Here is a 25,047-nt window from a genome sequence, read left to right as displayed (position 1 = left end):
AACCAGCACTGAAGAAATATCAATCTAAAATATAGTAGCACAACACAATCAGATATACCACAAAAAAGTCCTAGTAAATGTTAAAGAAAACCAGGATCACCTAGATGCCTACAGTATAGAGAAAATAAGCTTTTCAGGAAAGACAATGGATTCCCCATTTTTCTTAAATTGCTCTAGAAACCAGCCTCTTTACTATTTATCCAATCATTTTTATTTACAAAAGCCTCCAAACTGACCCATTAAAACATTAGTTGTTGTATACTCTACAACAGCTAAAGATTGAGCAGCAAACTAGATCTGCTTGAAGACTCATCTATTTTCAGCCTGTCTTTCCCCCGCCCCCCACAAATTACACTGGCAATACACTTTAAAATATTTAATCTGATAGACAATTTCATTTCCATTTTTTAAAAACTCTGTGACTCACATTTATTGCATTTGACAATATTTACCCAATCAAGGCTAATTGCTTGAACAAAATCCTCTAACTTTCAACTTTCTCCATATTATTCAAGCTGATAAGTGGAAGGCAGTAACAATTGGTACACAGTTCAGCTGAGCTCATATACATTAGAATCCAGAGCTATATTTTAAATTCTTTTACACTTACTTAATATAGTGCGTGCTGTCTGTCCAGTGATGCGATATCAGAAACCTGCAAGCTACTATTTCTGCAACTGTGTCACTGTAGATAGTCTGAAACATGTACGTAGCTGTTACCATGGAAACAAACACAGCTAGGGTAGAGTGCCAAGCTGTGTTAATTCCTTCACCCATGAACCCCAGGGGAACACTAACATTCATCTTCATTCTTCTTTAGTCTCGCACTGCTTTAATATTTTCTTCACATTATCAAATAGCATACAAAATTCACATCATACACCTGAAAAATACTGATGGCTAAAATATGCCATGACAACCAAACATGTTTTGTGGCTTGGTAACAGAGAGAGCAGCTTATTCTACAAATCATTTCTCTAACTTCACTTGGGAGAAATGGAGAAGTTGGCTTTTGCACTTGTTTGGGTAGGACAAGGGAAGCAGCAGGAATGTGAAAGTTAGAGTCTTACTGTAAGACTCAAGAATCATTTCTCGCAGAATGGTACAATTGATAAGCAATTTAAGAGTGCAGATGTTAGAGCATCTTTATCAGCTCCTTATCAGCTGAGTTCCTTGTGGGGGTTAGGGGCAGGCCTTGGGAACTTTTTGAAGACTATCCAAAGAGTTCTTTACTTCTCTACCTATTGCATTAAGCAGCTGCGAATCTGATCCTTTCAATTGGGTAGAGGCCCTTGATAAGGCATTTGCTTGACACCAAAATGTCTTTGCCTTAAGCTGTGGGCTCAGGCTATTAGACTGCATGACTGTGTAATGAGATGGAAAAAATGTCCATTCTTAATCATTTTATTTATCTATTTGCTGTGAGTTCAAATCACCCCATAATCCATACCATTGGTGTGTGTTTCATTCTGCCTAGATATGTCAGCCTCCTTCATTAAACAAAAAGAATCAGAGTCCCTAATTACCAGCCAGCCAGAACAGGTTGTGCCTTGATTGATGAAGTTTCCCATTTAAAGACCCACTAGCCATTTTACATTTGGGGGTCACTCATAATCATAGATAAAAATGACCTGCTTAAACCTTAATTACATCCTACCCCTTGGGCTTTGCAACAATATTCATTAACAACATTCCATCTAGCTGAAAATGACTACAGCTTTTCAACTGCATGCACATTTCCCTTGCTTGAATGATCAATTTCCAAGTTTTGCAAATGCAGATCCCTGACCATTTTCTGGCAGAAAATGAAGAAATTGGTATTTGATTGCTCTGCAACAAGGCAAGACAATCCCCACACGCTACAAAGGCAAAAATTTCGTACTGGACCCCCACCCTATCCAGAGTCAACGTCGATGGTTACTGCTACTGTGACCTTCATGAAGGTTAGTACAGAATAAATGTAACCCAGTTCACATGAGTGAGATCACACTCTTAAAGGAGACATCAGGCTGCTAGCCTTGCCAAAGATCAGGCTATTGATCCATCTAAACCATCAACCTAAAACTAAAAAATTAAGCATCAACATCAATAAAAAAATTCCAGTATTGGGAGTACCAGAAAAAAGAAAAAAAGCGACAGAATTCACTGAACAATAAAAAGGTAAAATGGTGTAGTTATTTTCACTGAATCTGTTTTTAACCTTTAGAACAATAAAAAGGTAAAATGGTGTAGTTATTTTCACTGAATCTGTTTTTAACCTTTAGATCAAGAATTAAGCTCTCTCCTTTGCTCAAACGAAGGCTTCAGGAGCTAGAAACTATCTGAGCCCCACATTTGGTCAGGGACTGTGTCTACCAACTCTGTTACACTGTTCTCTCCCAATCGTTTAGTACAGTGCTCTGCACACAGGAAGCACTCAATAAATACAATTGATTAATCCAGATGGAGGGTGTGAAACTGATTTGATCCCAATAAAGATCCCCAGGTTTTTGCATACTAAAGCTCCTTCATTTGGATGATAAAAGCAGACTGGTCAAGTGCCTCAGTCAATCAATCATATTTATTGAGTGCTTACTGTGAGCAGAGCACTGTGCTAAGTGCTTGGAAGAGTACAATATAACAGAATTAGTAGACACATTCCCTGCACACAATGAGCTTACAGTCTAGAGGAAAGATAATGGAGGCAAAGAGAGGTTAGCTGACTTGCCCAAAGTCACATAGCAGCTAAGTGGTGGAGTGGGGATTAGAACCCAGGTCCCTCTGACCCCCAGGCCTGTGCTCTATCCATTAGGCCATGCTACTCTCAAAAACACAGGGTTCCATGTTCTTTTGGTGTTTAATACCAAGGACTCACTCTTCCTGCCTCAGGTCCTTGTGGAGATGGTCAAGGCCTTCTGTGTCCAGGATGTTTGGAGCCAGAACTGGGAGCTCAACCCACCCTGCATACTGAATGTTCAAATGAGGACATCAGTGTGCCAGTTAGGAAATAGTTTACAGGATTGTAGGGATATGTTCTCCTTCAGTGATTCCCCACTGTCATTTTTCCATTAGGCACTAACTCTTTGATGCAAAGAGTTGTGAGTTTATGTGCCCTCTTTCTGCCAGCTGAAGGAGAAGAGTCTTTCTCAGGGAGTCATCCCCTCAACCAGCTTGGGGACACTGTGAACCAATTCGTGCTTCTTTGTCTCCTTCAAGAAAGAAAGTTTACTACACTACACTTTTTCTCTGGATTTAATGGGGAATATCTGGATTTGCATTTGAGGAGCAAAAATGCCCCTGGCATGAGGAATGGGGAAGGTGGTGATTTGGAAGAACAGAAACTAATACTCAGACTATGGTCAAGCTGCCAGTTTATTACATGAGTTAATATGGATTGTCCTAACATGCATTCAGTTTGCATAATTTCTCATGTCAAATTCAAGAAGTTATCACCCTACATATGTCAAATTAAGTCATGATATTTTACCAACTGGAACTGGATTCAAACCCAGCTGCAAACTCAGAACTAGAGAAGGGAGCGGTGTTGTCTGCTCTAGGCCCTGACAAACTGTGAACTGTTCAGATGCTCACAGTTGAGTTCAGTCTCTTAAGCAAACAGAAAATCTAAAATTTGAAGAACAATGTCAAATTTTCATGGGAGAAGCACCCTCAGCCACCATTCTGAGTGTGATGTTGGTGTGTATTAGCCACCAGGAAAAGCTGTCACTGCAAGTAGAAAAGGAGCAGCAGTAGACACTGAAAGGCCCAACAGATGGACTCTGCCTTCAGGGACATCATTTGAAAAATTTCAACGGAGACCACAAAAATCACACTTGGGCTCATTTTTCCTAGGTAACTGAGACATGCTCACTGAGGAAAATCATCTTTTACACTTTGCAGAGGACTGAGCAGCTGCCTTCCCTGAGACTACATTGCAGAGGTCTGTCAGATGGAGAGAAAGAAGGCTCAAGTATGACATTAGGAAACAGTTTTGACTACCAGAAGGGTTGACCTAGGAAGGTTTCAGAAGCACTTAGACAGTAGTTATCTGAAGGGCCTGGCTTCACAATTGTGCAAATGCTCCTAAATTGCAGGAGGGCCTAGAGAAAGATGACTTTTCAGCCTCTCCAAGGCTGAAATCATGGCTGCTGCCCAGAGGTATAATCATAGGTACAGAATAGACAACATCTTTTCATAAATATGCTCATTACCATGGCACAAATGATTTAAAAAAAGGAATTAATTATTCACCTGGAAATGATTTACCCAACCATCAGAAAAAAAACACCTTTTTGCATTTTTCAGAATTTTTTTCTTATTTCTTTTTAATGTATGGTCAGCATTGCATAACCATCATCATCATCAATCGTATTTATTGAGCGCTTACTGTGTGCAGAGCACTGTACTAAGCGCTTGGGAAGTACAAATTGGCAACATATAGAGACAGTCCCTACCCAACAGTGGGCTCACAGTCTAAAAGAGTGGGCTCACAGTCTAAAAGTCATTAACCATATGTATGCTATGGTGGGGACTGTGCCTGTATATTCTCCTACATGCCTATATAGTGCTCTCCCCATAGTAGGTCCTCAATAAGTGCTGTTGATGTGATTAAAAAAAAACTAAAACCTTTTGCATCAATTATGATTTTTTTTTCTTATTTCTTTAATGTCTGGTTATCACAGAGTTGACATTTTCAAAATTCAAACTTCACGTGGATTTGGGATTCAATGAGGCATGTTGGAAGACATCTGGGTTAAAAATACAGTTCCAGCCATATGCTAGAAATGTGAGCATTTGAATATTTGAAAGCGTAATTGGGGGAACAAGGATATTTCCTGGTCTCTTCTTCAGCCAGAGTAACTAATAGTCATTGTAACTCATTGTGGCTGACTCTTTCCAGCTTATACAGGAGTTTCCCAACAATATGCCCACTGGGCATGAAAGATAATACTTCCTCCTCCTTATAAATTTTCCCATTCATTTCCCTTAGGTAGCTGCTCCCAGAGGGATTTTGCTGCACTATATCCATGTTCACAAGAGGGAATTGAAGATATTATCTCACTAGATATCACTGAGGTTTTTGACTACTCCCAGTGGCATTCTTAACTGATTGTAGTTCTGTGAGATTTGGCTCAAGGGTTGAACCCAAAAGACAAAGTTGTCCCGTGGATACCAAGGGATGTCCAAGAGGGATTGGTGTTGGGACCAATTCAAATCTATAGCTTTTTTGATGGCCCATTCTAAGGAATGGAGAACATGCTCATGAGATTTGCAGATGACATCACAGTAGACAGGACTGCTTAAACCTCAGAAGAAAGGAATAAAATCCACAGTGACCTTGATGAATTGGGAAAAATGATCCTGCAGAAACAATTACATCCAATAGGGGAAAGTCCTAGGTAAGTAAACCTAGGGACAACAACTAACTACATAGCTACAAGCTGAGGGAGGAGGCCAGATTGCGGGCAGGGAAAATATCTACCAACTCTGATATATTGTATTCTCCCAAGTACTTAGTACAGGTCTGCACACAGTAAGCACTCAATAAAGTGATTGACTGATTGATCTGAGTTCTAAGTGGGGCACTCCACAGTGTGATTGCCCCTACCTCCCCACCCTCCCAACAAATGCACTTGAAACATATACTGATGATTGAGCAAATTTGGCTTTTTTTCTATCATTCTAAATCTCCCCTAAGGCCTGTACATTTTCAATTAATATCATATATTCATTCAGCTTAAAGATACTGAAAATCTCAGCTCTAAATATCCTGCGGACAAAACACTGGCAGGTTTCCTCAATACCATAAAAATTAAAAGGTGGTGATGGTTAAAAAATGTATTTAACAGAAAAGACTATTCACATAAAGGCTTACTATTGATTTCTTGTATCTTTCGTTAGAATATTTTAGGAATTTATTTAAAATGGAGGACATTAAATCTCATTCATTTTTGAAAATGGCATTTTTGGGTCACCCAAACACTCTGAGAGGCAGCAGGATACATAACTCAAGAACAGAACAGTCCTGATGAAAGCATATAATGGCTACTCACTTAAAAGGTAGGAAAAGATTGCCTATATACAAGTGTAGGAGGAAAAGGAATGTGGCTTTCAGCAGCCAAAAGATGAATATAGTACCATTCTTAAAAGATCTGACATACCATTCAGATGAATTTACAGAATTGTTACACACAATGGACAAGAAGCAATCTTTCTGCAGGTCTTTGCCTGAGTCTGACCTTTAGTCATGTCCCATTTGGGCCTCTCAATTTTAAAATGGATGCCAAGAACCTAGACAGAGTCCCAAGCAGCAATAAAAATGATTAAAAGGACAGAAAAGTCCTATAAGGAAAGGTTAAGGAATTGGAATTGGGCTTGTTTAGTCTAGAGAAGAGAGGCAAAGGAATGACTTAATAACTCCCTTAAGGCTTTTATGGGAAGGATGTTGAGCAGTTTCCCTCCACGTCCCCTGAGTCCTGCACAAGAAGAAATAAGCAGAAGAGAGTTTGGTCAGTCATATGAATGTCTTGACACTGTGATACAAGAAACCAAGAAATACTGTGGAGTCTCCATCTCTGAAATCCCTTAAGGAAGCAACAGATCAATTCTACATGGTTTAATATTGAACTCACCTGGCGGCAGGAGGTTTGTACCAGAAGAACTCTCAGCATCCTTTCCAACTTTAGGATAGCAAAGTCCCTCCTTGAGAACCAGGGCATATTAGAGTGTCAATGAGTTGAACCCAGAGTGTATTACATCCTCTTCAGTCACAACTTTCCTAGGACCTCCACAGATGTGTGAGCAGTTGGGCACTGTACTGCTGCTGCTGCACAGCAACTATGGAAACGTGGGAAGACTTTCCCAATTAAGCCCTCTTTTCCCTGACTCCCTCTCCCTAATGAAACATCTATGGCTTGGATCTGTACCCTTTGGGCATTTGGTATTCGCTCCACTCTCCGCCCCACAGCACTTATGTACATAAAAGTAAATTATTTATTTATATTAACGTTTCTCTGCCCTTCTAGACCATTAGCTCATTGTAGGCAGGGAATACGCCTACCAACTCTGTTGCACTTTACTCTCCCAAGCGCTAAGTACAGTGCTCTGAACATGGTAAGTGCTCAGTAAGTGCCACTGATTGATTGACTGGTTCCTCCTTGCATAAGCCATGGAGATTTGCCAAGTTCATGGCTTCATCCTCAAGTCTGCATCAGTCCGTTTTATCCCCTGTAGCATGGAGGATCCTATTAATAAAGTTGTAAGTATATTGCATGAACTCAATGGGAAGAGGAATGTTCAAGTACCTGAAACATCAAATAACTAAATCTAATGGTACTTAGCTACCTTGTACACTTGTGCACTTGGTTTTCTTGGATCATCCAAACTTTCAATCACTGAGATATCCTTGATTATGAAATCATTCAGAGAGCCAAAATTTAAATTTATATATTATCAATCAATTGATCAATCAGTGGTATTTATTGAACACTTACTGTGTACAGAGCACTGTACTATGTGCATGGAAGAGGACAATACGATAGAGATGGTAGTCACATTCCCTACCTAAAATGAGCTAACAGTCTAGAGGGGGGAGACAGACATTAATATAAATAAATAAATTACAACTACATACATAAATGCAGTGGGGCGGAGGGTGGAGTAAAGCCCAGTGTCTAAAGGATGGAGATCCAAGCATGTAGATGATACAGAAGAGAAGAGAGTTGGAGAAAACAGGGCTTAATCAATCAATCAATCAATCATATTTATTGAGTGCTTACTGTGTGCAGAGCACTGTACTAAGCGCTTGGGAAGTACAAGTTGGCAACATATAGAGACAGTCCCTACCCAACAGTGGGCTCACAGTCTAAAAGGGGGAGACAGAGAACAAAACCAAACATACTAACAAAATAAAATAAATAGGATAGATATGTACAAGTAAAATAAATGAATAAATAAATAAATAGAGTAATAAATATGTACAAACATATATACATACATACAGGTGCTGTGGGGAAAGGAAGGAGGTAAGATGGGGGGCATGGAGAGGGGGACGAGGGGGAGAGGAAGGAAGGGGCTCAGTCTGGGAAGGCCTCCTGGAGGAGGTGAGCTCTCAGTAGGGCCTTGAAGGGAGGAAGAGAGCTAGCTTGGTGGATGGGCAGAGGGAGGGCATTCCAGACCCGGGGGATGACGTGGGCCGGGGGTCGATGGCGGGACAGGTGAGAATGAGGTATGGTGAGGAGATTAGCGGCAGAGGAGTGGAGGGTGCGGGGTGGGCTGGAGAAGGAGAGAAGGGAGGTGAGTTAGGAGGGGGTGAGGTGATGGAGAGCCTTGAAGCCCAGGGTGAGGAGTTTCTGCCTGATGCGCAGATTGATTGGTAGCCTTTGGAGATTTTTGAGGAGGGGAGTAACATGCCCAGAGTGTTTCTGGACAAAGACAATCCGGGCAGCAGCATGAAGTATGTATTGAAGTGGGGAGAGACACGAGGATGGGAGATCAGAGAGAAGGCTGATGCAGTAGTCCAGACGGGATAGGATGAGAGCTTGAACGAGCAGGGTAGAGGTATGGATGGAGAGGAAAGGGCGGATCTTGGCAATGTTGCGGAGCTGAGACCGGCAGGTTTTGGTGACGGCTTGGATGTGAGGGGTGAATGAGAGAGCGGAGTCGAGGATGACACCAAGGTTGCGGGCTTGTGAGACGGGAAGGATGGTAGGGCCGTTAACAGAGATGGGAAAGTCAGGGAGAGGGCAGGGTTTGGGAGGGAAGACAAGGAGTTCAGTCTTGGGCTTAATCAGGGAAGGCCTCTTGGAGAAGATGTTCATTCATTCAATCGTATTTATTGAGCACTTACTGCATGCAGAGCACTGTACTAAGCGCTTGGGAAGTACAAGTCGACAACATTTAGAGACAGTCCCTTCCCAACAACGGGCTCACAGTCTAGAAGGGGGAGACAGGCAACAAAACAAAACATGTAGACCGGTGTCAAAATCGTCAGAACAAATAGAATTAAAGCTATATGCACATCATTAACAAAATAAATAGTAAATATGTACAAGTAAAATAAATAAAGTAATAAATCTGTACAAATATATATATACAGGTGCTGTGGGGAGGGGAAGGAAGTAGGGCAGGAGACCAGTGGAGGAGGAGAGGAAAAAGGGGGCTCAGTGTGGGAAGGCCTCCTGGAGGAGGTGAGCTCTCAGTAGGGCTTTGAAGGGAGGAAGAGAGCTAGCTTGGCAGGTGTGTGGAGGGAGGGCATTCCAGGCCAGGGGAAGGACCTTAATAAGGTTTTGGGACATTATAAGTGATTGGATCAGGGTAGTAGAAGAAAGGGTGGATTTTAGCAATGTTGAGAAAGTAGAACTAACAGGATTTGGTAACATATTGAATATGTGGGTTGTATAAGAGAGATGAGTAGAGGATAATGTCAAAGTTTCCAGCTTGTGAGATGAGGACAGTGGTATTGTCTAAAGTGATGCGAAAGACAGGGGGAGGACAGGGCTTGAGTGGAAAGATAAGGAGCTCTGTTTCGAACATGCTTAGCTTGAGGTGTCACCTGGACATTCAGGTAGAAATGCCTTGCAGGCAGGAGGAAATGTGAAAGGGTAGTGAAGGAGAGAGGTCAGGGGTGGAGAGGTAAATTTGGGAATCATCTGTGTAAAAATGGTAGTTAAAGCCACGGAGGCAAATGAATTCTCCAAGGGAGTGGGTGTAGATGGAGGGGCCCAGACAAGGGCCCAGAACTGAGCCCTGAGGGACCCCCACTGTCAGAGGCAGAGGAGGAGCCTGTGAAACAGACTGAGAAGGAACTGTAAGAGAGTTAGGCAGAGAAGAGGAAAGGACAGTGTTAGTAGAGCCAAGGTTGCATAAAATTTCAAGGAAAAGGGGACGGTCCACAATGATTCATTCATTCATTCAATTGTATTTATTGAGCCCTTACTCTGTGCAGAGCTCTGTACTAAGCGATTGGAAAGAACAATTCAGCAATAAAGAGAGACAATCCCTGCCAACAATGGGTTTACAGTCTAGAAGGGGTGAGACAGACATAAAAACAAATAAACAGACATCAATAGCATTAATATAAATAAATAGAATTACAGATATATACACACCAAAACAAGTAAATAGCATAATATAAATAAATATAATTTTAGATATGTACATATATACAAAAGTGCTGTGGGACAGGGAGGTGGGGTAGAGCAAAGGGAGCAAATTGAGGTGATGGGAAGGGGAGCAGGAGTTGATGAAAACAGCTGAGAGGTCTAGGAGGATTAAGATGGAGCAGTCCATCACATTTGGCAAGAAGATCATTGGTGATCTTAGAGAGGGATGTCTCTGTAGAATGAATTGGGAGAAATCAGATTGGAGAGGATCTAGGGTAGAATTGGAGGAGAGGAAGTGGAGACAGCATGTATAGATCATTCTCAAGAAGTTTGGAAAGGAATAGTAGGAGGGAGATGCAGTGATAACTACAGGGAGCCGTGGGGCCAAGGAAAGGTGCCTTTTTTTGGATATGGGTTATGTGAGCATGGTAAATCACAAGACAAATAGCATATAACAATGAACTACTGGGAAGCAATAAGAGCAAGCAAAGCCCTAAGTAGCTGGCAGCAATCAGGGGAGTAGGGGCTCTCTTTGAGAAGAAGCTTATTGAAGTTCATGGTGCAAAAGGAAGAACTTAAAACAGCATTTGACATTGAAAATAGATTATGCTGCAATTACATAGGCATGGTTTGTAAGAAATTTTGGGTCATGTATCTGTCTTTTCAGTCAAAACCACACATGGATAAAGTTAATCTCTGAACACAAAGGGCATAAAGCAACTTAATATACATGTTTTTTATGTAAATACATATATCTATATAATAATAATAATGATAATAATGGTATTTTAAGTGCTTACTATGTGCCAAGCACTGTTCTAAGTGCTGGGGTAGATACAAGGTAATCACGTTGTCCCATGTGAGGCTCACAGTCTTAAACCCCATTTTACAGATGAGGTAACTGAAGCACAAAGAAGTGACGTGACTTGCCCAAGGTCACACAGCAGACAAGTGGCAGAGTGTGGATTAGAACCCATGGCCTCTGAGTCCCAAGCCCTTGCTCATTCCACTAAGCCACACTGCTTCTATACATACCTATGTATGTATTATATATTGCATACATAAAATACATATACCTATATATGTATTATATACACTACATCTAATACATATATTTATCTATGTATTATATACAATACATAATATATGGAAAGAGAGTGAGGGATGTTCCAAAAGGCACTAAAAACCTTCTTCTCAATTTATAATAAAACCTAGTAATGATTACTCCTTGAATTGTTATAGCATATCCAAAGAGTTTTATTTTAATTATCACCATCAACGGTATTTATTAATTGTTTACTATGTGCAGAGCACTGTACTAAGCACTTGGGAGGGTACAATATAACCCATTTTACCTTCCTATTATTGTCATGAGGTAGGCAGGGGCAGGAGTTATTAAACCCCATTGCACAAATGAAACCCCTGGGTAAAATGAGCATTCCAACAATCCTTTTCTCTAAACCACCGTGCTTCTTCCTAGCCACTTCTACATATCCTTTATACCTGTCTCCACAAGAGGTTTGAGCGCCTACAGGTACTATTTGAAAGTATGGAGGCACTGACAGGACGATGTTATATGTGTTCAAAACATTAGATTATTACTACCTGCATTTCAGAGTGAACCATAACCCTGACACATTTCAGTCTTGTGCCTTTACAGATGCAATTATCCCCTGTCAGGCTGGTGCTGATTTCATCACACCCCAAATGTAGCTAGCGGTCCTAATACACTGGGTGATGAACACTGTGGGGGAAGTAGACCGTCTCCTGTCTTTAACTATGAATGATGAAGGAATCTACGGACGGGGAAGCATTTCTCCTGGATCTATCTGAGAACCTGTTTTGGGGGACTAGACTGACACGGCAAGTGAGGGAAAATGCTCATTATTTCACACCTTCTTGGATACCAGTAAAATAGTGGTGACATGCACTGCACATACCTGAAGGGACAACTCTTACCACATATCTGCAATATCTACTCTTTAGGATAAATAATTTAAAAAGTGCACCCATAAGTGCAAAAAAGCACAGCAAATCTGCTTTGATTCTGGCCCAACCCTTCATGGTCATTTATGATTAAGCCAACATGCCTCCTGCATCTTTTCAGGCTGATCAATTCACAACCGCCTAGCCTGGAGTGGAACTGAACACTGAACGAAAAAGCTAACTAGCATCTTACAGAAATATGAACCATATCACAGACCATCCAGTCAGTGGAGAAATACGTTGGCACAAACTACAAGCAGCAGGAAAGTGGCAAGACAAGATGAAACATATGGACATAAGCAGTAGATAGATTGTTTACCCAACCAAGCTTGGGTGCCATTGTTAGAGAACAATGGGCCGGATGGCCCATGGACCTGATCCAGTAGGGCATGACTTCTGTTCTCTCATAGCTGTCTTGAAGTATGCTGAAGAATAGTACAGAATCCAGAAATGTTTTATCTTAGGTAAAATTCCTTCTGTAACAACAAACAACTTAGGTCCATATTCCACTTTAATGCTGATTTTAAAACTGTGATATTTCTGAGGCAGAGGCTCACATATTACCATATCACATTTGGTCTTTTTGGCTCACTGTTCACTTCCAAAGCTCCTTCTGGATAGTGTGACATCCAAACAGAATAAACAAGCTAACCAATGAAAGTGATTCTCAACCAGGCTAGAACCTTGAGTCTGTCTCTCAAATCATATTCATCATTGGCCATCAATCAGCAGGTGTATGTGTGCCTCACACCAGTATATCATACCAAATCTGTCTTTCCACACTAGGACTAGAGGCATCCTATTGACCTTAGAGGATTCTTTGAGAGATATGAGGGCAGATCTCATTACATGGAGGCTACAGAGCACATTCAACTGTTAGCCTTGCTAGAGCTTGGCACTGTGTCAAATAATTTCCTATATCTTCCAAGTTCTAAGTTTGTTCAAGTTGTAAATGGAAATCTGGTAATCTGGTAATTCAGTCTCTTTGACCCTCATAAACTAAACCTGAATAACACTACAGGAAAATTAAAAGCAGTAACCCGAAAACAAGTAAGTGAAAACCTATTGTGGGCCGGGAATATGTTTACCAACTTGTAGTTCAAGTACAGTGCTCTGCAGGTGCTCAATAAAAGTTGATAATGAAGATGATGATAAGGCTAATAATGATTGCTGGAGTTAAATAAATACCAGGCTGGAATTTCAAAATTTGGAAAAGATGCGTGAAAGTAAATTAGGACCTTCATATGGCTGGTATATATTTGTATATACTTGTACATATTTATTACTCTATTTTACTTGTACATATTTACTACTCTATTTTATTAATGATGTGCATATAGCTATAATTATATTTATTCTGACAGTTTTGACACCTGTCCACATGTTTGGTTTTGTTGTCTGTCTCCCCCTTTTAGACTGTGAGCCCGTTGTTGGGTCGGGACCATCTTTATATGTTGCTGACTTCTACTTCCCAAGCGATTAGTACCGTGCTCTGCCCACAGTAAGCACTCAGTAAATATGATTGAATGAATGAATGATTATGGCATCTGCCTGGCAGAGTTCTCATGGTGGGAAACTTTTCTATACAACTGAAAATTCATGAGATTTAACCTTTTCAAGGGTGTTTTTCCATCTTTATGTGGTCACCATTCTAGTGTGTTTTTACACCTAAATCAGCACTTATACACACTGGTGAAAAGGAAGCTGATAATATGGTCGTAATGGCCCAGTAAACTACCTCACAGTTAAGTGGAAAGATGAGACTGAACACATGAGTCAACACCGTTACACAGCCTTCCTGACAGGCCCAGAGAACATTAGATACAGGCAGCAAAGTTACTGATTAAACTAAACCTGAGCAACCCTACAAGAGAATTAAAAGCAGTAAAGGAGCCCTGAAAGCAGGTAAGTGAAAGCTTATTGTGGGCAGGGAATGTGTCTACCAACTCTGTTACATTGCAGTCTCCCAAACACTTAGTACAGTGCTTTGCACACAGTAGGCACTCAAGTAACACAATTGATTGATTGAACTGAAGAATGGACTTTCACATACAAACTCTGTAAATACTTCAGCTTCATGCCCAAAAAGAAAAAGAATTTAGACAAAACCAAAGATATTCCCCAAGAGAACCCACTCTAATTTTAACTCAGGCATGTTACTGACCCACAAAAATTATGGAAAGCATGATTGCCCAGAACAGCAATAAAAGATCAATGCCTGGTTCTACTTATAATTCACAAGCATACATTTGTAGCACCATCAGACACATCATTATCCACTCTCCATTTCAGGGACCACTAAAAGAAGGGTGTTGGTGCACAGAGGATTTCACACTGGTTAAAAACCACATGCAAGGCTGGAGTGTCTATAGGCTGGAAGTCAGATTTAATGCTAGCTCTTGAAAAACATTTAGTATTTAAAGTCTCACTGCCCTGGTGAAGTAGAAATTATTATCCCCATGCTCTTGCTGGACAAATTGACCAACGGGAGTGTAAAGTGATTTTCAGGTGAGCGGAGGAATTAAAATGAGGTCTCAGAAGCTCTTGGTCCTTTTCATCCAGCCTTTATTCTTTAGACACGGTGCTGCTGTTGGTCCAGGGAAGGCAACATGCTGGGAATCAGAAGACCTGGGCTTTGTCCCTGCTCTGCAGGTTGGGAAATGCCTGCTGAGGTTATACCACCAGTTGTGAAGGTTTCTGACTGACAAACCAGCTAAGTAATTCTGATAAGATGGGCAGCAGCCTGGCCTAGTGGATAGAGCATGGATCTGGGAGTCAAGAGGACCTGGGTTCTAATCCTGTTCTGCCATTTTTCTGCTGTGTGACCTCGGGCAAATCACTTCACTTTTCTGTGCCTCAGTTACCTCATCTGTAAAATGGGGATTAAGACTGTGAGCCCCTCGTGGGACAGACAACCTGATTATCCTGTATCTACCGCAGTACTTAGAACAGTGCTTGGCAAATAATAAATGCTTAAGAAATACCATCATTATTATCATTATTATTATCATTATTTAGGTCCAACAGGAATCCTGAAAAATATCTGGCTACTAGTGGTTATGAAAACACATGCCTGCTGGGCCAACTTGTACTTCCCAAGCACTTAGTACAGAGCTCTGCACATAGTAAGCACTCAATAAATACGATTGAATGAATGAATGAATGGCAACAGCCCTATTCTGTGGTGACTTAAACCCCAAATGGGCCCTACATGTTAAAAACAAAACAAAACAAAATAAAAAAATCTACAGAAAAAAAAAACAAACCTATGCATGCACTTTGCAATATACTGCACGGCTGCCCAACTATTCACTTGTGGTACACTGGGCAGGAATACGACTAGCAGGGATGAGTGAGTATGAACAGCACTGTGCAAACCATGAGTACTCTAATCAATTCTTCCAGGTCTGAGGTTCATCCATCATTCTCGATGGGAGACTCCATCATCCTTTGGATTGAGCACAATGAGGAAAATAGCTAATTTCCAGCAATTTGAGTAAGACAGTCCCCTGAGTTTTATTTATCACATGGATTGAAGAGAAGGATCTTGAAGAACAAATGGTCCACACAATGAATTAATGCCCAAATTCCTAGGCTGTATTAGTCAGGTGTCATAAGTATATTAAGCATAAGTATGGGGAGAGATCTAGGAAGGGGTCCAAACTGTGTGTGAGTGCTTTGACTACTTGTTCGATATTGCGGTACAGACGAAGAAGGCGGGATTGGACACTTCACAGTATCTGGCTGGGGAAAATGGAATTGTATTACCACTACATTTACTTGTAGCTAATGACCCCAGAAAAATTTCTCTTCTGCTCGTATTATACTCTCCCAACTGATTAGTACAGTGTTCCACACCCAGTATGTTCTCAATAAATAGCTTTGATGAAGATGGTTATGGACTGCTCCTCAAAGGGCAGGGACCAAGGTTTCTCCTCATTTTCTAAGACCTCATGATGCTTTGCACAATGCCATGCCCACAAAAGATCTTCAAAAAAAAAGCTGTCATTAACAATGATGACGGTAACTATATGCAATCTGACAAGCCTGAACAGCTCAATAAAAATATTTCAGAATCTGTTTTCCTATGAAATAACATACTTTTTAACCATTAGGAAACACTTTTCACTCCTTTTCTTTTCCATGGGTAGAGATGTAATAAAATACAATCTAACAAAAACAGTACATTTGGAGGCCAGTAATTTGGCTATCACTTGAGTGACCTGAAGGAATTATGTACTTAAACTCTGTTGAATAGCCTTTAATTTTTGATTCGGAAAGAATTCATTCCTGGAGGCCTCAAATGGACTGATCATTAAAGATTAAGGAATCTGTTTTCTTGTTTTCACATATGTGCTTCTCTGGCTAAAATCATTTTATTTCTCCAAATTTTATTTGCCAGTTCAAATCTAAGGAATCCTCTTTTCACCTAGGCCACTCATTCCTTCCAGAGGAATCTCTTCCCATACTTAGATAAACATGTAGACAAACTGGAGGACACTTAGAGGGTGCTGCTCATGTGCGGTGGAAGTGGCGAGGGCAAAGAAGGGCTATGTGGTGGAGTCCTAGTATGGCATTCAGTGCTCTTCATCTCCTCTCCTTAAGATAAGACTCTCTCCCTTGGAATCGTCTTTGAAAATTATTTCAGCCACAATCTCCTTTGATAATTGTTTCAGCCTCACACAATATGTAACCTGTTTGCTACTTATATTTTCCCAGGGTAAGCCAGTGAAATGGCAGCTTCCTAGAAATTCTGCACTTCTAAGGGTTGAGAGCACTGGCTATCCAGGAAGGTAAAATTATAGATGGCTGTGAGACTGGACCATCCAAAATTAGTCAAACACCATGAGGTAAAAGCCACAACAAACATTAGCCTTGACTACCTAACCTCAAAGCCTGGACTGGCTCCATCCACACCCTTAAAGCTATAGTACTTAGGGGACCCCATCTGCCTTGGTACATTTCTGGTCTGGAGGTTCACCAGATGACCATACCACTTCCATGACTAATCTAAAGCATTAAAGTCAACGCTTAGGGCCCAAATGCCCCAAATGATTTTGGAACCACGCTGACCTCCTGGAGATGACCTCTCTCAGGTTTGGGTCATAACCCCTGAAGGAGGGTCAGAATGAGAATGGGGAGAGAGAAGTGTGAAGGAAAGTGTTGTTTTCATTCCTGCCATCAAAAAAAGGGAGTTCTGGCAGGTACTGCACCTTAAGTCTAATCTGCCATATCTCAATTCACAATACCAGTGACAGTAAAAGGACTAAGGAGCACAGGATGGGAAGTGTGACATTTGCATAGCACACTCATTTGAAATGCAAAAGACAAAAACATTTCATAATAAGATATTGGAGTCCAATGCGAATGAACCTAGACCACCCCCACTTCCCCAATTCTTGATGCCAAAGCACTGCTGCTTCTACTCTAACAATCAAATGTTTTCCCTTCTTGACATGGAATAAGACAGAATCTTATGCCCTTCTACTTGGCTATTCTGCTGCAGAACTCAAAGCATCCTTTTATCAATAGCATTTTTTTCCCTCTGCCCTTCAGGGAGATGTTACTCTCCCTCTGCTCCAGTCGAGGAACCTGAGACACGATGAGGCAAACTGGTTTGTGAGCATAATAATTTGTAGTCCCTGATGTAAGGAGAGATCTCCAAGTATCACCATCAGCCTTATGACTTCTAATTGCCTGACCAATCAGCGCCAAAGAAAAAGCAGACATCACTTTAATTGAACTCAAGCACCAAAAGAATGATTCATAACAAATTGAACAGCATTTAATTTTAGTTCATCACACATTCAGCTTGCACTTTCTAAGAATTTTTCATCTAGTCTCCATCTGGGCCACTCTCCAGCGTACCCATTTTCACTCTATGTAGCACTTAACACGTAACGTATCCTAATAAAAGAAGATATTTTTTTAAAAAACGGTATCTAGGTCTGATCTATTTGCCATTTTGACAGCATGAGGATCAGATACTACCTGAATCAGAGGAAACTCTATTTTGTTGTTATACTGTACTCTCCCAAGCACTTACTACAGTGCTTTGCACACAGTAAGTGCTCTATAAATATGATTGAATGAATCATCATCATCAATCGTATTTATTGAGCGCTTACTATGTGCAGAGCACTGTACTAAGCACTTGGGAAGTACAAATTGGCAACATAATGAATGAATGAATTTGAGGAGTAAATTCTAGGGTAACAGTCTGCTTTGGGAAAGGGCAGTAAGAAAGATATCTCTGAGAGTTTCTGCTGTAAACATAAAGCCTAACAGAAACATAAAGTACAACTAGTGCACTTAAACAGGACATTTCTATTTTGTCTTCAAAAACAACTTTATCACAGGTATAACATTTTAAGGAAAGACTAATAAATGCATTCAGATGTTCCTAGATGTTATAGTATATACAATTAAAAGTATAAATTCAGTTTTAAGCTTGCAAAATAATGTTCTAGGCTGGAATACTATCCATTCTCATTGCTCCTAGTTTAAGTACGACTATAGAATCATAACTGTTACATCTCAGCTACCATCTAAACTAGAGCTTCAGTAAAAGTAACTCCATTTGGAAAGATTCCAGTTCTTCAAAATATGATGGTGAATAAAAATAAGCAATGAAAATGTTTCAAATTACAAAGCAAAAACAGTGCATTTCATCCAAACACAATGGACAATAATTCAGTACAGAACTTGGGAAGCCCTAGTGGATGAAGCACGGGTCTGGGAGGCAGTGGACCTAAACAATAATAATAATAATATCAATTATGGTATTATTATTATGGTATTTCTTAAGTGCTTACTATGTGTCAGGCACTGTACTAAGTGCTGGGGTGGATACAAGCAAATCGGGTTGGACACAGTCCCTGTCCCATGTGGGGCTCGGAGTCTCAATCCCCATTTTACAGATGCCAGAGAAGTGAAGTGACTTGCCCAAGGTCACACAGAAGACAAGTGATGGACCTAGGTTCTAATGCTGGCTCCATTATTTGCCTGCTGTGTGACCTTAGGCAAGTCACTTAACATCTCTGGGCTTTGGTTTCCTCAACTGCAAAAATCGGGATTCAATACTGGATCTCCTTCCTACCTAGTCTGTGAGCCCCATGGAGGACAAGGACTATATTTGGCCTGATTAACTCTTATCTACCCCAGCACTTAAACCAGCACTTGACATATAGTAAGTGCTTAACAAATACCATAAAAAACCCAACCAAAGGAAAGAAAAATCCATGGCATTATTATTTGCTAAACACCCATGCACTGAAAAGTATTCATCTGAAGGTACAAATGTTTGAGACTATACAAAAAGATATTTTTAAAATGTTTTGTGACAAGTTCTTTTCAACTTCTGAGTCCTTTCAGATTACTCTTTCTCTTACCCTCGGTTAAAATATTTTAATCAAATTTGTTCTTTTTTTAATCAAGTCACTGACATAATGTTCTACTCTATCTGAAGCATATTGGTTCAGCTCTGACCAAAATGTTTGTGACAGGTTCAGCACTGAATATTTTCAGCCTTTTTTGTGCATGCTTTCTGCTTCTTGGGGTGCAATCTGTTAAGAAGGAGATCCATCTGTTGCCCAACAGCGAGCTATATGATTAATCTATCTTCATTTTGCTTTGTATTTATTTCACCCCATATTTGCCACTTGATAGTTCACAAAATCTTGGAATATTCTCTCGAAGTTAAACTTTGCACTTACTTTCCTCTAGAGTACTGCTCTTTTGGATGCAGCCATTTTCCTTTCCAAGGAGCATGGGATTGACCATGATTTTAAATACATTATAGCACAAGAACAAAGGAAATGAAGTTACACTTCCCAAGGGCAAATAGGCTCAATATGGTGAACCAAACCAGTGTAATGACATATATTTGATACTCTGAATGCAATTGTCATTTTATTGCACTCAGCCATAATTCAACTTAATTAACATGAGCAGTGTCATTTCTGGATCAGAATAAGGGTCTTTCCTGCCCAGTAAATCGGCCTACAAAAATAACACCAAAAGATGCTTAGATAACCAGGGTAATGGTAGCCCTACTTACAGTCAATGACACCATTTTGGGTGTACCTTTTATCATTGTGACTGTTCTCTCTACTAACCTATCATGGACCTTTCATCTAAATCTTTCTTGACCCTATTAATATTTTCTGTGTATTCACTTTGCTGTGGAAATCACTTCCATGTACCTACCATCCACTCTGAGAAAAAAATAATTATTTTGTTTTAGCTAACACTTCAAAGTGACAATGAATATCCAAAGACCCTGACTCACTTCAACAATCCTTTGTTTTCCCTGCCTAACTCTTTCACAATTTTGTAAAATTCAATAATAACCACTTGTATGTTTCCAAACTACAGAGTTCCAATCTTTTGCTTTATCCTCATATGGAAGCTGCTCCATCCCCCTTAGTTTGTACCTTCTACAGCTCTACTATGTCCTTCCTAGGAGGTGGCAACCATTAATACCAAATTTGATAGGTATAACCAGGATAAAAACTATGATTTATAGAATTAAAGGGGCACACCAGTTACCATTTTGTACTGAATTAAAAAAAGAATCTGTTGCATAAGAGTGTCAGCTTGAGCTCAGTATCTTAATTTGATTTTCCTTTTGATAAATTTGTCCAACTTCAAGACAATTCATTAAACATGCTCCGGGTTAAGTAAGGCCACCAGGAACACAAACCCAGTTCAACCTTGTGACAAGAACAGTGAGCTCCCTTTTGGCTCTATCTTCTTCATACTTGTGAGCAAACATGACAAAAATCCACCATAATTTTGAAGATAATTAACATTTCTTGGCAATCTTGATTGGTTTTCATTCTTTGTAACAAGACGTTATTTAAAAGGGTGCTTTTCGGGATGAATTTTAAAAGCCAGCTGATGCCTCATAGAAAAATTTCATAATTACTTACAAATGAATTCTTATCATCATTTCCTGAACAGTTGGCCTGTTTTTAGATTATTACTTCAGAATTAGGGAAATTGGCAGAAAGATACAATTGGGAATTTTACAAACCATTCATAAAGTTTGTAAATTTATTTTAAAGAAACAATTCAAAGGTTTCTTAGTCTTCAATATGTCTAAAACGTCACAACTTCTCTGTGCCTCTGTTACCTCACCTGTAAAATGGGGATTAAGACTGTGAGCCCCACATGGGACAACCTGATCACCTTGCAACCTCTCCAGCGCTTAGAACAGTGCTTTGCACATAGTAAGCACTTAACAAATACCAAAATTATTATTATTATTATTATTAAAAGTAATATTTTGATGGTTTTCTTGTCATTTGATTGTTAAATGACATAACCATCATCACCATCAAAAGTATTTACTGAACAGAGTACTATTCTACAAACTCAGCAGAGTACAATATACATAAAATGCATGGTCCCTGCACTCAGGGAGCTAACAACCTAATAAGGGAAAGCAGGCAGATCAATCAATCAATCAATCAATCAAGTATTTATTGAGTGCTTACTCTGCGCAGAGAAGAGTACTGTACTACGCGCTTGGGAGAGTACAGTATAACAATATAACAGACACATCCCTGCCCACAATGACTGTACAGTCTGGAGATATAAATTATTTACAAATAAAGGGAGCAAGGGGAAGATATCTGGAAATATCTGTCAGTAGCAGTGGTGTGGAGAGAAGAATAATTAAATAAATAAGTGAAAACAAGTAGTGTGGGTAAATCTATAAAAATTAATTGACTTATGGAGGAATGGAGGATAGGGGAAGGGGTTTGAGGAACCTGTGGCCATGTAGCAGCGGCAACCCCAGGGGAGGTGTGTGTGTGTAGGGGGATTTAACATAGCAGAGCAGCATTTAACAGAGCATTTAACATGGAGTAATGGATACAGCATGGGTCTGGGAGTCAGAAGGTCATGGTTCTAATTCTGGTACTGCCACTTGTCTGCTGTGTGACCTTGGGCAAGTCACTTCACTTTTCTGTGCCTCAGTTACCTCATGTGTAAAACGGAGATTGAGATTCTGAGCTCCACATGGGACAGAGACTGTATCCAACTTGATTTGATTTTTTCCACCGCAGTGCTTAGTACAGTGCCTGGCTCATAGTAAGTACTTAACAAATACCATCATCGTTATTATTATTATTACTCCAGCTCAACTTGCATCCTGGTGAAGACAAGGGGAACACTTCAGATTCTCAAGTCAGAGGCCTCATCCTGCTGTGCAAAAAAGCAGAAACCACAGACGTATGGGTCAGTTTAGCTCCTGTTCTCACCTCAGAGCAGCCCCTGCCTCCTACCTGGAGTCAGTTCAGCTCAGTACGGGAGTAGCCAGTGGTCCTGGAGGTAAATTGGCTGCCTGTTCATTCATTCATTCAATTGTATTTATTGGGCACTTACTGTGTGCAGAGCACTGTACTAAGCACTTGGGAAGTACAAGTTGGCAACATATAGAGACGGTCCCTACCCAAAAACGGGCTCACAGTTTAGAAGGGGGAGACAGACAACAAAACAAAACATGTGGTCAGGTGTCAAGTCATCAGAATAAATAGAAGTAATGCTAGATGGACATCATTGACAAAATAAATAGAATAGTAAATATGTACAAGTAAAATAAATAGAGTAATAAATCTGTACAAACATATATACAGGTGCTATGCGGGGAAGGAGGTAGGGCAGGGGGGATGGGGAGGGGGAGAGGAAAAAGGGGGCCTGTTAAACATGTAGCATGGTTCAGCGGAAAGAGCATGGGCTTGGGAGTCAGAGGTCATGGGTTCAAACCCCAGCTCCACCACTTGTCAGCTGTGTGACTTTGGGCAAGTCACTTAACTTCTCTGTGCCTCAGTTACCTCATCTGGAAAATGGGGATTAAGACTGTGAGCCCCACATGGGACAACCTGATTGCCTTGTATCCTCCCCAGTGCTTAGAACAGTACTTTGCACATGGTAAGCACTTAACAAATGCCATCATTATTATTTATTATTTAGTTCAGACCCACACCATGGCCTCAGGCTGGGTCTCTATCAAGGCCTAGTCTGCTCCTTGGCACACACAAACATACTAGTGAGGGGCAGCCCATCCCCTGCCGCACTGTCAAATACCCAGTTCTAGCAATTCAGTTTGCCCTCAAAATAAAACATCCGATTTGAAATAATTCCATGTGGAATGGGAGCATCGGCACTTGTTTTTTACCAATGCATTGTTCTGGACAGTTCTGGCTAACTTCCATCCTTGTTATATACATAACTTCTAAGGATGGTTGTGTCTACGTAAGTGCTAGAGGTGGTTTTGGGGATGGCATGAGTAGGCTGGTGAAATTTAATGCAAAAAAAATGCTTCTTGGAGGAGATAGGCTTTGAAGATGACAGTATTAGGCTTCCAAAGAACATTCATAAATTAAAATTGAGGGAACAATGTTTAAAGTGAAATATATTTCAGATTAAATATGACAGTATTGCAGTCAGCAGTACAAAATGTTCTATGGAGGTTTCTGTCAAGCATGGCAGATGATGCTGTACTGTAGTCCTATGACCTAGATGTCCATTACCTTAGCAATGATAATAATGATAATAATAATTGCGGCATTTGTTAAGTGCTTAGTATGTGCCAGGCACTGTTCTAAGTGCTTGGGTGGGTACAAGCAAATCAGGTTGTACACAGTCCTGTCCCACATGGGGCTCACAGTCTTAATCCCCATTTTAAAGATGAGGTAACCCAAGGCACAGAGAAGTTAAGTGACTTGCTCAAGGTCACCCAGCAGACAAGTGGCACAGCTGGGTCTAGAACCCAGGTCCTTTTGACTCCCAGGCTCGTGCTCTGTCTACTAGGTCATGCTGCTTTTGCCACAGTCTTTGCTGTTCACATTCACCAGCTATTTTTCAAGATTCCTGCATAGCCTGGACATCTTGAGGAAAGCCATAGGTGGTTCTTTGTTCAGAAGTCTTTACCACTAACGGCCCATAGCCCCAGCAGGTACAACCAAAGCTAGAAGCCAGGTCTCCGGGTTCCCATAGCATTGCAATTTCCACTGGACTACTAGCAAAACTGCATAAAATGCTTCCCTGAACACTGAATCTGTTCTTCAGGTTTAGCTTGTGTTGGTACTTTCACAAACAAATCAAGGAATGAATAAATCAATCCATAAATACTGTGCATTAATGCCTACTCCACACAGGGCATTGTACTAAGCACTTCAGCGAGTACGATATATAAAATATCTTGCTTTTGACATCTCAAGTTACCACAGGAAAACTTTGATGACTTAATAAAATAATTGTGGTTGAAAAAGAATAAGTGATTGCAGCTGAAGAAAACAAAAGCTTATTTTTCTCCTGAAGATTTCTATTATAAAAGAAATTCAAAACTGGTTATGCTGCAGATAAGCAGAATTTGCTTCAAACAGAAAAATTTTAAATCTTAAGGCAACATCATCCATTCTCAAAAGAAAGAAAGAAAGGACAGAAGGAAGAAAAAAAGAAAATTACTTTATTAAATCATAACACAAAATCTCACTTGTTGACAAGGTACTATACATTTAATTTGCATTATCTTGGGCTCCGTTTTCACAAAGTTTACGAGAAACATTACACAATTATATTTTATCAAAATCTGTGCCCTCTCCAAATCCAATCTTTAAAGCAGAACACATAAACCAAAAATATTGTTACATTTCTGGGTCCTCAGATTGTGAGGCAAGTACAACACAGCCACTTATCTCCCTAGTGCAAAACAAAAGTATCATACCAGTTGGACAAATGATATAATTTCAGTATTCTTTTATCAAGGATAGTTTGAACTCTTCTCAATTCTGTCCATTCATTCTGATAATCTGGTGACAAATGGATGAAACTAGATAGTGCTTAAAAATAATTTCACCACAGTCACCTACAGATAAAAAAAATCATGGTGGCAGGCAACAGATAAAAAACTATCAAATTCTGTAGGCAAGCAAGACATCAGTATGTAAATAAGGAAATGAGAAATAAA

At 40.2% G+C, this 25,047-nt stretch overlaps 1 protein-coding gene across 3 annotated transcripts in view; it reads right to left on the bottom strand.

Moving 5' to 3' along the window:
• The window catches only part of FOXN3 (forkhead box N3), a 383,654-nt gene that overhangs the window by 299,526 nt on the left and 59,081 nt on the right, over nt 1-25,047 (bottom strand). The window contains exon 1 of one of the 3 annotated variants that reach the window (XM_038751976.1): nt 611-672. The exons of 1 other annotated variant lie outside the window; for it this stretch is intronic. The gene's annotated coding sequence lies outside the window, so the exon portion shown is untranslated. Of the gene's footprint in view, nt 1-610; nt 673-25,047 lie in introns of those variants that run through there. One more of the 3 variants, XM_038751969.1, reaches the window with a different exon arrangement.

Source organism: Tachyglossus aculeatus, chromosome 1 (genome assembly GCF_015852505.1).
Source record: "Tachyglossus aculeatus isolate mTacAcu1 chromosome 1, mTacAcu1.pri, whole genome shotgun sequence".
Lineage (NCBI taxonomy): Eukaryota > Metazoa > Chordata > Mammalia > Monotremata > Tachyglossidae > Tachyglossus > Tachyglossus aculeatus.
The sequence above is the reverse complement of the archived record's forward strand: the minus strand, read 5'-3'. Positions and strand labels throughout refer to the sequence as shown.